The 12682-nt window shown below is 34.8% G+C and overlaps 1 protein-coding gene across 3 annotated transcripts in view; it reads right to left on the minus strand.

The window, feature by feature from the left end:
* Positions 1-12682, minus strand: part of FOXP2 (forkhead box P2) — a 436438-nt gene that overhangs the window by 292996 nt on the left and 130760 nt on the right. For all 3 annotated transcript variants that reach the window (XM_049814074.1, XM_049814075.1, XM_049814073.1), the window contains one exon: positions 8675-8758. The gene's annotated coding sequence lies outside the window, so the exon portion shown is untranslated. The remainder of the gene's footprint in view (positions 1-8674; positions 8759-12682) is intronic.

Raw genomic sequence — 12682 nt, forward strand, 5'->3', positions numbered from 1 at the left:
CCCCACTGTCTGTTACCTTCCCAATGCCAGAGCTGCCTGCTGCCTCTCATGGGCTGGCGGAACAACCATAGGAGCACTAAGTAACCTTCCTGCAAAGCCAAGTAGCATAGTTTAAACTGTTACGATTTTCCACTGCATCAGCTGGGGACCCTTTCCATATTCATTTCCATTTTTCTTTTTGAAAGTGACAGGTTGAAGAAGAGAAAGAAGAAGAAAGCAAGCAAACACAAGTTCTTGTGTAGGGGCAATAAGGAATTTCTGAGAGAGGGCAAAGATACTTAGAACTGCAGCACCTGTTCATTAAATAATTATGTGCTTTAGTTATTAAAAAGGATTATTGGTAATGATGAGTCTAATACTTCTACAGTGAAGAAAGATTTACAAATGGGCATGCTTACCTTCCACATTACTTATAACACTACTGTTCAAAAAGGAAAATGCAAAATGATTCTGTCATAAGAGAAACCTTTAAATATTCTTCCATTCATTTCAGTAATTCAGTTCACCATATCAGCCTTATTTGTAAAAATAAAAATAAAATAAAAAATAATGCTGTCATTCATTTAGTCAACCAGGAGAGAGAAACTGGTCTGAGGCAAAATTCCAGTTTAGAAGTTCTGATAGGGTGATGATGCAAAGATTACAAAATCCTGAACTTATTTTTTTAAATGACTAGTAACTCAAGTTTGAGAAAAAGTACACCTACCTAAAACTAAAGTAAAAGCCTTTGACTGGGTTGAGTGACATTTTGTATGTTATTGTTTTAATTCTTTAATAAGTGATGGAAATGAAGAACTGGATTTGTATTATGTCATGAAAACATATCTTACAGCAAACAGAAAGCCAAGTAAAAACTAATGGCAAGTGCCCATGTAACAAAGTTTCCATCTTGAAAGGAAGAAAGCTAAATATTCACCAACTTGATTCCAGTATCACCATTCAGATAATAAATACTAGTTTCAAATTAGTTGCAAAACATTTAAGACATGAGGTCGCATGCTTTTGTCATATCACACTACCCAACTGCTCTAATTTGAAATGTTTAGTAAACGTCACCAAAATAATACACAATTATATTAGGCTGCAAATTCAATTACAGAAGCACAGAAACATCTATATGTAGATTTAAAGCAGAATTTAATTCAGTTTCTCCTTCAAGTATAACAACACTGAATTAAAATTACAGCACATTTCCTGTTAGTATAGTTATCTATAAAACTATACTTAACTGCAGTATATAGATTCTAGAATTAAATTTCAATTTTGTGCATGCTAGCATACCATGTCCAACCCCTTATTCTTGAGAAGCCACTATATATTGTTTACACTATAGCAAACAGTTGTAACTTTGCAGTCTACAATTACATACCCGCTATTTTCTTTTGCAAAATCTTTACTGTATCTGTCATAATTTACTGAATCTTTATATAGGTACTTGAATCTATACACATATGTTTGGATTTAGGACCAGAACCACCATATGAACCGAAATGTGACCTATTTTGCTTCTCTAGAAGACTCAAGCTCAGGAAAAAAAAAAAAAAACAGTAAAAGTTCCTTCAAAAATTAAACTATGAACATTTCAATTCTGTAAAATCTGATGCAGTTAAGCACAGTTTTCCCCATCAAATCACCAGTAAAAACCTATCTCCTGTAGTCTGTGACTGACAACAATTACCACTAAATAGCTGTTTTACAGACTACATTAAAAATTCTGAGGCCCAGTTCCTAAGGGACAGGGATTTTTGTCCAGTTCCTAGATGACAGTGCCCACATAAAAAAAAAACCATTACCTCTTTCTTTGCTAGATCCCATAATGCATTTTCCAGAGAAGAAAAGAAATCACTCCCCAAGACAGCTAACAAGCACCACTTACAAATACAAAACTCATTTAAAATCAGCTTTTTAGGGAGGTTAACTCTCAAAGCAATCAAATAAACATCTATTCCATTTCAGAGATCCCATTTCTTTTCAGGAATTAGATCTGTTGTTGTTTTTTCCATATGCAGTTACTTGTATGGAATGGCTTGCTTTATTGCCTTCATTTATTATTTTTTTTTTAAATAAGGGGTTTAAATAGCTAGTTCATCACATTTATCATGGAATGATTTCTGGATAAGGTAACTTCAAAAGCATCCCAAAAATACAGATAATTTCTTTTACTGTGTTACTGGAAAACACAGGAAACAATAACATGAAAATCAGCCTTTCAGAATTACTTCAGATATGGTCAAGTAAGAGACAATGCTGAAAAAAACAGCACAAATAAGTTGTTCTGAGAAATACAGGAAACCACATTTGGTTTCCTTAGGTTTTACAGAAATCCAAAGTAAACTGCTGTTGAGGTTTCTATTGCTCTTGATAAAATTAGCTTTTATTCTGTCTAAATCAGTCTATGTCGGAGCACTCACAGGTCTCAGCATTTTCTTCCAAAAACTGTGGTAATACTTAATGGCTTTCCAATTTAACTAGAAAAAACTATGAGAGATAGAAAAGACTTCACAACACAGACATGAGCAGTGATTCTGTCTTGGATCTTCTACGAGGGAAAAAACCAAGGCAATTCTATGTGTATAATTAAAATCTAATTAAACTAATGTTCTTTGTTGCCTCCTCCGAAAGACAACTCTAAGAACTACGTTTCATAGAAAGCAGGAAAGGAAAATGAAAGGGTTAAAACAGGGATTTGAGGCAGAGTTGTGTCTACCTCTAGTCCCTCCCACAGAAAGACAAAGCTTTTGATGACCCTTTTATACTATTGCATGAACAGAAAGAGCACCATAGAATGAATGAGAAGAGACTTCCTTCAGGAGGATAGGAAGCCCTATCTTGCTGGCATCACAGTCACTAAATTTTGCTTTTTAAGTGTTGAAATTTTAAGTCTGGAACTGCTGTGAGAGCATTAAGAATTTGGCCAGACACACACATTCATCAGCATGGCAACAACAGAAAAGAGAAAAGACCTCTCCAGAGCACAGCTGGTGCCAGTGCTCTGCATTATAAGCACAATAGAGTAATTTTCCCTCTTAAAAATACGACCAGGATGGGAAAAACTGAGAATACCACTGACTTTTCTTAGATTTATTCACAATCATATTGGAAATATGATTTTGACCAGCACCGCCCCTGCCACTGCACACATCAGCACAACTAGCTGTGTATTCTGGCAAACAGTTAATCCGGAAATCCATCCTTACTGTGTTTTTCCAGTCTGTCAACTCAGTCCTGCAAGTCATTTTCAAATAGCTTATTCATAATTTATTTCAAACCCAATATTCGTAAAATCTCACAAGCATCCCATCATTAAGTACCAACGGCACAATCTGTTATAATAAATCTCTTGACTTTAAAATATAATTGATATCTAACACCAAAAAAAAAAAATCAGACTTTGTTTAAACATAAAGAAAATACCAAAATTAATATATTTGTTATTTCATTGACTGTTTTCAAGGTGGAAAACTGAGGCTGCATCTGCAAACTTTGTTCATACATTTTTAATTTGTTTTGTATTTCCTTTATTAACTCTGAGTTTGACATAATTTATTGTACTGAACTAAAACACAGGTGTCTTGCTATCTTAAAGAAGTGGTCCAACTAGTAAGAAGGAACCCCTAGTGTGACTAAAAAGACCAATATTCATTCTTATCCAGATAAAAGAATAAGAGGTATATGTTATCTGTTGCATCTTAACTCACTTATTATTACATACTATCTTATTTCCAAAAATAACACAGACATACTACACTGCTCATCTACAGCAATTCTTTATAAAATAAAAATGTTGTGAAGAATATTTGGGGTTTGTTGACAATTATTCTAAGCAGTTTGTCACAACAGCTTTAGCAGTTCCTATTTTTCGTGTACTGTATCACACATACTATTAGAAATCTCAGGGCTTATTTTAGTAACTTTACTTGTAATATTCAAAATTATGTCACTTAGTGATTATTAAAAACCTATTAAAGTAACAATCTATTTTGCATTATTTCACAGAATTATTTTCTCAAATAATAAACTCACCCTCAGCTAATCCCTATTTTTTAAAAATTAAACTTTAAGAGACTGGTTATCCATCAACAGTCTCTTAAAGAATCAGAAGCATTAAGAAAATAAAATCAGTATATCCATTACTCTTAAATTTAAAAAAAAATCCCTCTGTCTGAGAGAAGTAACAATTTAAACACCAATGGAAATTCCATTGGAAATGATGATAATATTTACAACAATTATAGTTTTGGTAAAAGCCATTAACAGTTTAACATCAAGCCAGCAGACACCTTTTCCTGGTATATTGTGCATAAAAAGTATTCCCATCTGTTTCAATGCTTTGGCTTTTTCATGGGCTTAAACCTGTCAAATTATTCCATTTGATTTCAGAGAATTCTCATATGGCAATCTATTTTATTTACTTTATCTTCAATAAAATGGTTGAGTGAGCATTAGCAACTATGAGACACAAGTTTCAATCAGTCCTCTGGCAAAGGCGTCAATCTACATTAGACCTACTGTGCTGTGAGCTGCAGCCGGAAAGCTGGAGTAAGACAGGGCAACAGTGAATGAGTGAGCGAGACCTAATAAAGCAGCAGCGAAGAGAGAGAAAATTCTCCCTAGACACTACCATACACTGCTTATATAATGCGTGTGCCTAGTTCAACACACCAGTAGCTCCTTAATAAAGCTGACAGCTAAAAAGGAGCTTCAGACTCCAACTTTATTTTACATGACAACTACAGTAACGGTCCTCTGTTCTCAAGCAGGCCACCTTCAGAAACTTGTATTCACTTCAGTTAAAAAATTAAGAGTTCTCACCTCTCTTATTCATGTCACATAGAAAAAACAATCATAAAATTATTAAGATGCACACCAACTCTCCTCATTTCATACAATTATTTGAAAAACCATCAGATTTCAACTAGCTTTTCCTTAAAAATTTCTATGCTAGAAACCACAAAAAAAAAATCAGTGTATTTGAGCAATAACTCATTTCTGAAAACGGTCTCATCAAGGACTAATTCCAACAAATGTGAGGCATCACTCCTTGATGCCACGAAAATATCTCCCAAAGCACAAAGTTTGTAATAAGTGATGCCAGTTCATATTTGATATGGGCTGTAAAAAGCAGATTATTGTAATAGTGCTCTTCCCAGCAAATCAGACCATTAAGACTGTACTTAATGTTCAGTTGAATTGAAAAGCTGGCCAGTTTAAATCCACAGTTAGGTACCTTGTATAATCATAGCAAAAATTTAGTACCTCATAGTTGCAGGCCACAAATTCAATTCTATCAATGTAAACTACTTTTTGACAAAAGTTGCCTTCAGGTTCCCCCAAATCAGTAATTTACAGCTATTCACAATCACCCTGGAAAGATAATTCAAAATTCTACAATAAACAGTGTCTCTGTTCTAATACAATTCCATTAAAATGTAAAGTACTGTTTATGTTTCAGACTCTTCCTGGTGGAAACCAGATTGAAGACAAAGCCCATCAATCCCCATCCAATTACTTCTTGGAAAGCAGATACCATCTTTTCCTTTCAGCATTATGCTATATATCCTCCTCCCATTCACCTACAGCAGTATCAAAACTTATCTGCCTTCTGACCAGACGTGTGGATGGGTTAGCCTTCTTCAGGGACAAAGTTAATGCCAATCCATTATCCAGCTGATGGAATGACTTGTACATCAACTGTTTCACATGTCAGTCATCAATACGATCACCAGCAATGAGTCCTTACATAACTCTTGAGAGAGTTACAGTTCAGCTGCAAGATAATTATACAAGATGTACTTTTGTACTAATCTAACAATTGATTATGTTTGCCCTATGCAAAACATATATAGAGAGACTGAATATTTGGTAGGTATACAAAAAGCATACATATACACGTACATGAGTTGTGCTGTTTAAAGTCCTGTAGTACCACGAAGAAACAGGAATGAGCACAGTGTCTCCTCTTCCACAAATTGCCAATACAGGACAGAAACGCTAGATCAATGTAACAATAATTAATACCACAACTACAATTCAGTTCACCAACGCAGAAAATATTCATTTTTAGAAAACTTCCTTAGTTTTTTTTCCAAAGCCTAATTAACTCAGAAAATCTGTACCACTAGTAGTCCCCAAAAATGTCCATATAAGCCATTCGTCCAAAAAATGGAACATTTTTTCTCTGCTTTTGCAATTTTCCAATATGGATTTTTATCTTGGTTTCAGTTTTCCAACTCTAACTCAGTTTTGTAGAACTTACTCCTGAACAGTTAAGTGGTCTATTGAAAGACAGGACAGAAAGCAAACAGAATTTTTCTCTCTGTTAATTAAAAACGTACTCATGAATGCATTTTTTTTAATGTATTTCTATCACTACTTTTATGACTGAATCCCAGTTTTCAACCAGTGCAAAGACACCGTGTCCTGCCATAAAAAACTATCAACTCGAAATGACATACTGAAGAACTAGCATTCAGAATTTACTACTATTTCCTCATGGACTACAAAAACATTCCCTCTCCACTTTCACATACTGCAAGAAATAGAGTCCGGTGCTAAAAAGGCCAAAGAGATTTTGGCTTGCTTTACAGAAAGCGTTTTTATAGATTGTATTTAACTTAAAGTTATAGAAGAAAATAATGGAGGAAACAGAATAACAGTTACTTTCGTCCATATGCCTTAAGTTCCAGACATACTGGAATTCAATAAAATGATACTGCCAAACTATTATAGATGCACAAGTCAGTATGACTGCATTTCTCACATTATTTGGTACAGAACATAGTAAATTTCCAGAAAAAAATATCCTTTAAAAAAAAAAAAAAGTCTCTTGCTGGCTCACCAGATTTCAATTACTACACAGTTTCTATATCAAACCAAACAGTTCTCCAAAATACTAACATTGCCTATGAAGAAACTATCTAGTATAACTACAGACGAGTTATGCTGTTCAGACGTATGTACAAACATATGATAGAAATCCAGTCATATTTCCACTGCTACCTAGAAAGCAAAGCATCTGACCTTTTTTACTGTTTTCTCCATTAGGTAATATAAGAAAAACCAGTGATTTACAAATACATTACTACATATTAACATACAGCCATACACAAATTTCTATGCCATGCCAGTAACATCTACAATTTCCATATATAGTGCTGTATAACCTTTGATTTACAACACTGCTAAAGCTTAGTATTCTATCTTTGCTTCTTTGTATGATTTCACCATATTCATACTGTAGCCTTCAGGCCAGTGCCTCAAGTCCTTGGAAAAAGGTGAAGTTAAATCGGAAGAAAGGAATTTTCCTGTCTTACTACGCAGTGGGTTGACAGTCATAGTGAAACACACACCAGGACGGTCTTGTTTTGCACTGCTCTGAGGTAGGTTAAAAAGGTCTGTGCTTCCTCCCAGAGGGTGAAACTTTAGAAAATTTGTTATAAGCAAAGTTTCAGCACTAATTACTCTCACCATCATTAACTCCTCTAGAACTACTTCTTTTTCTTGCCCTTCTGAGCCATCAATTTGTGAAGAAGGATATATCAATATTATGGATTATATAGATATATCTGAATATTTCATAATACCTTAGAAGTTACTGCACATGGCATACAGAGAAACAATACATATTTACTTCAGAAACACTGGTATACATAGAAGCAATTGGGCCTGGTTTCCATTATGGTGAGTTAGTTTGTTGTACCCTGTTGAAATCTGCATATGTAAGATTTAGTAACAGGCACTTGTTGAGGATATTTTGCAATTCATACATTAAAACATTGCCTAAAATTTTCATTTGAAAAATTCTGGAAATATTCTCAAGAAGTTTCCTACCGCTATCGGAAAAGCAAAACATGAACAATTGCAACACAACAGGTAGATTGATTCTTTGCTTCAAGTATGAAAAATCTGAAATAGATGCGAGTGCCTTGCTAATCTCTCATCTTCCACTAATTCCATCAGAACGTCCTTTTCCAGATCTAAGGTAAAAAACCTGACACCCAGTTGTACATGATTCACCCAAGATAGCTGTGAAGGTATGGAGTAAAGCAAGGTATTCAGTGCAGGCATGCCAAGTCCCAGGGTGGTACTACCACTCACTAACAGTGTTTCTTCACAGGCAGGTTCAGGCTATTAACACACAAAGCAGTTCAAACAAGATTTGAACTCGTGGTTCTTGAAATCATGGAATATTCCTGGTTACCAGTGGAATAGAGCTCATCAGTGTTTCAGGAAACTAGGAACATCCAAACTCAGGGATTAATTACTATTTAATCTTGTCTTTTAAAAATTTAACTTATTATAAAAAAACATGGGTACAAATACAGTCTAAAATAATTTTCTAACCAAATTAGCTTAATTATCATACTCGTAATGCAGATGATGTAATGAATCTATACAAACTTAACTCTAGAGTTCCAGAGACCTTGGTGAGAGAACCATGTTTTCACTTATTTTTGTGGCAGGTGCTAAAAAAAAGCATGTAGGGAAAGCCTACATGACTTAAATACTCTCTGCTATCTAGTCATAATGCAAGCAGCCATACATCTCAGTGAATCAGAAGAAGCAGAGATCAGCTATTTGAATATGGACTGGTAAGCAAGAACAGCAATTCCAGAACAAAAGAAAGTTGCAAAAAGTAATACTCAAAGATTTGTGATGCTTGACCTGTACTCACCTGCTGCTTCTAAGCCTCAAAAAGACCTTTTAACTTCAAAATTGAACTGAAGTGATGTCCAAAATCAATTCCAGTACCACCATCCTGAGAAGACAAAGAGAAACACTTACAGCTATTTAGACATCATTTAACGAAAACAAAATAGCATTTGGCTTTATCACACCCTCTAAGTAGTTCTGGATGTGCATAAGCTGATTCATAGGTATTCTGAAAGAAAAAGGAAGGAGTTATAATTTTTAATTTTTCTATTTTGACAAAAATTTTGGTTGAAAGAATGCGCAAATTGAAAGAGAAAGATTCTCTTAAGAAGTAGTCAGCTTATATGTAGTCCACAAAGAAATCTAATTGTTCATCAAGTTTCTGCCTTGCAGTAGACAGAGAAGCATCACTCAAAGTCTAATAATAAAAATAGAATAAAAAAAATAAGACTAAACTACCTAAGGGCAAACAAGAGGGATGCTTCCCTGAAGTAGTTTGTTCCAGACAGCAAACTGCACGTAGTATCGCTACCAATAAGTTCACAGGGTCATCTGAAGGAAGGAACAGAAGCTGAAAGACAGCATGCCAATGAAATTTAAATCTATATGCATTTTGGGAAGGACAAAAGGACAAGTAAAAAGAAAAAAAACAGCTTTGAAGCTGAGACTGCAAGACTGCATTGAAGGGAAAAGGTTGGACAAGGCAGAAGAAATAAAGACCATGCAGGTCCATAGAAAATATATATAAATTACATCTATGCCTCAGCACATTTCTCTTTGCTGAAATCAACTGGCACAGATAATCCTACACCTAGGCTAGTATACTCACATATACTCCAAAACAGAGAAGCTGCATGCAAACTGTTGAACAGAGGTGGTCGAATAAATGTCTGGGAATTTTCTGGAACAATGTTAATTTCCAAAGACCAAAAGTCTGGCAGAGACCTGGAAATACTTCCAAGCATTGTTTAATTTACTAATACAGACATAGCCATAATGCCTGAAACTCTGCTACTTCTTAAGTTGATCGTACCAGCCTGTCAATGGTGCCTGTTGGCAATTCTCCCTTGCTGACAAGGTCAGACAGAAGCAGACTGAAGAGTAAAATGAATGTAGAATCTTATAAAGAAAAGACTGATTTCCCACAGTTTAAAAAAAAATAATCTGTGTTCCAACTGGCATTATTAATACACACTTTGTTACAAGATGTTTGGACATTTAAAAGAGATGCAGTTCTAACTTCTTCCTTTGTTTGTAGAGTGCAACAAAACCTGCTGGGAAGGTCGAAGTTCCTAGAAAACGGAAAGCTACCTGGCAGCCTCTGTAGTAGAGCAAGTTAAGAAGGAAGAGCAAAGAATGACAGGCTGGAGGAATAAACACCACATGAAACCCCTGCACAGTAGGACAGCACTGGGAAATGAGAAGGGAATCTTATGAGCTCTTAATACAAAGAGAAAAAAAAGAAGAAAATGTTGAAAACAGGTAAGGATCCTAAGGCAAATATGTGGAGGTGAAGGTGGGTGGCAATTCTTAAAAGTTGTTGGAAAGTAAAACGTGTCAATGAAACTTTGCTTAATGGTCATGTGGTCACCCTGGATCCAGAATGGAAATGTCCAACCAATTAAGAGAGAAGCATTCACCTCTCCTATTTCCCATTAAAAGACTGCAGCTGTAGCTATGCCTCTAAAACTTTGATGTTTCTTGTGCACCTGAAGTCCAGACAAAAATACACCTTATGGTTATTTCTTCAACAATATGTGTTGTTTGTTGACGGATGTTAATATGTAAGCCTCAAACATCAATATTCTGTATTTATCTTTTTTCCTATATTCTTTTATGCCATAAAAATTTCAACTATTTTTCTTAGCTTGGATAGTATTAAACATCACATTTTGCTTCAGCTCAGAAAGAAAGCCAAGATAGTTATGATATATGAAATCTTTTTTCAAAACATGACCTATTTTGGTGGGATACAGCCTTCTTAGAAGAAATTTTTGACGACATTTTATTGTAATTATTCTTAATACAAAACCAATCACACTCATTAGTCTTGATTATTAAAATTTTATCTTTGGTCTTTTTGAATGATCAAGATTTCTACAATTTTTCAGAAGTCATTAAGGAATATTTAAAGTGGGCAGGATTGCATACAGTAGATATGACATGCGTGTCACAGACAGGTGGCAGGCCTTACCTATCAACTTTCTTTTTACTGGTACAAATCTTCACCTTTAGAAACTTATCCTTTGACCTATGTTTCATTTACAATACATTCCAGTCTGGTTTAACTGATGAAGGCAGCTTCCTCTTAAAAACAATATTACTTTTGTTATAAACATGGATTTGTTTTGATTTTTATTTGCATCCTAAAACCCGGACCTGAATCATTCCAGTTATTCTAGTTTAACAATAACATTTCTCTACCTTCCTTCCAACTAAGCCAGCATGTTCCACCCCTTGAACCATAGTCCATAGATCTTTAATGTCATTGTTTACCTATCCCAGGCTGACACTGCTTACAGAGATATTTTTTCTGTTCTTCACTATCTAACAATCCCATCTGAATTCCATCTGAACCTTAAAAGTTTACAATCAAATTCACAGAACTTGCCAACCAAAGCCTTGAAAGCATCCTGACAGAATTTATTTTTTTTTAAATACAGTTGCATGCATGCAGATGAAAGTTCAAGCAATTCTGGCAGCTCACTGTAGTACTGTTTACTCAGGCAGTTTACTCTCATCATATGAACAGAAGAATACAACTGAATTGAAAGTTACCTGCATGCCACTCATCTTTGACTTCCCATTCAGGTCCCTAAAATTTGAGTCAAACAAGCAAATACCACAAACTTCTGAAATATCTAAGAAAGGAAAAGTGCATTGGTCAACAACTGAATTAATTTGATATGTAGATGCTCATTAAGATGTAGATTTAGAGGAATTCTAATGAAATTTTTCTCCAAATGATGAAGTACGTAACAATTTTGATCATCCACCTAGCACAGAAGCTAGGTAGGTGACAGATGCATTTTCAACACTGACAATGTTATGCAGTTTAGGTAGCATTTGTCATATGTTATGCTGCACTAGACTTCTTACATAATAAAGCATTATTCATTATGAGCAAAACTAACAGAATTGGGCTCTTATTTATGTGAATTGTCACAGCTGTTTCAGAAATCACTAGAATATAAAAATAATTTAATTCAAAATGAAAGCCAAATTCATTCCTAGATGAAGACATTCCTTTGAAACTTGACTTAAATAAACAAATACAATGTCCATGTGCTGCAAACCATTGCCTTTAACTCATTTATTTGTTGCATTCATCTCTTAGCTCATTTTACATTTGGATCACAAATCATTAGGGTAAGTTTAACTGTTATATGTTTGAACGCTGCCTCTATGACAACATTTTGATTTGAGACTAGTTGCTCTCATTCATTATCTTGTCTTGTTACTGGCCTTTAGTATTTTTTAAAATGTAAAGAACCCCACCAAAGTGCACTACAGCTCTTAAGCCATTCTACTATTTCATAGATCAACAGCCATCCTGATGTGTCTCTATTTCACATAAGACCTACTTGTTCACATTTTTTCTATAGTAAAAATGTTTCAAACTGTGCACTACTGCTTTAAGTGGGTATTTGTATAAAATATTCCAATGAAGCACTACTCACCAAAGCATTCAGGAGTATGTTAGAACATGGTTGAGGGTCACCAGTATAAGGTATCTTTAGATATTCTTGTTTTGAATCAGATACATTGGGCCAGAGACACAACTGGTTTCAGTAAAGCAAGAATTACTAGCTAAAGAGACTGAGTATTATTTTAAAGGCACACGCATTCACTGGTATCCATCTTCCACCCTTCCATCGTATAGGCCTCCCATGCAATTAAATACAAAAAGAAGTCGTAATTTCTAATAGGCCTTCTGAGCAAGTCTTAAATTGCACTATGTCAACGGGACATCCTGAATTTTATTTGAAAATACATAATTTACACCTAAACGATAATGTATATCTTCTAG

The sequence above is a fragment of the Accipiter gentilis genome, chromosome 11, assembly GCF_929443795.1.
Source record: "Accipiter gentilis chromosome 11, bAccGen1.1, whole genome shotgun sequence".
NCBI classification, from domain to species: Eukaryota; Metazoa; Chordata; class Aves; order Accipitriformes; family Accipitridae; genus Astur; species Astur gentilis.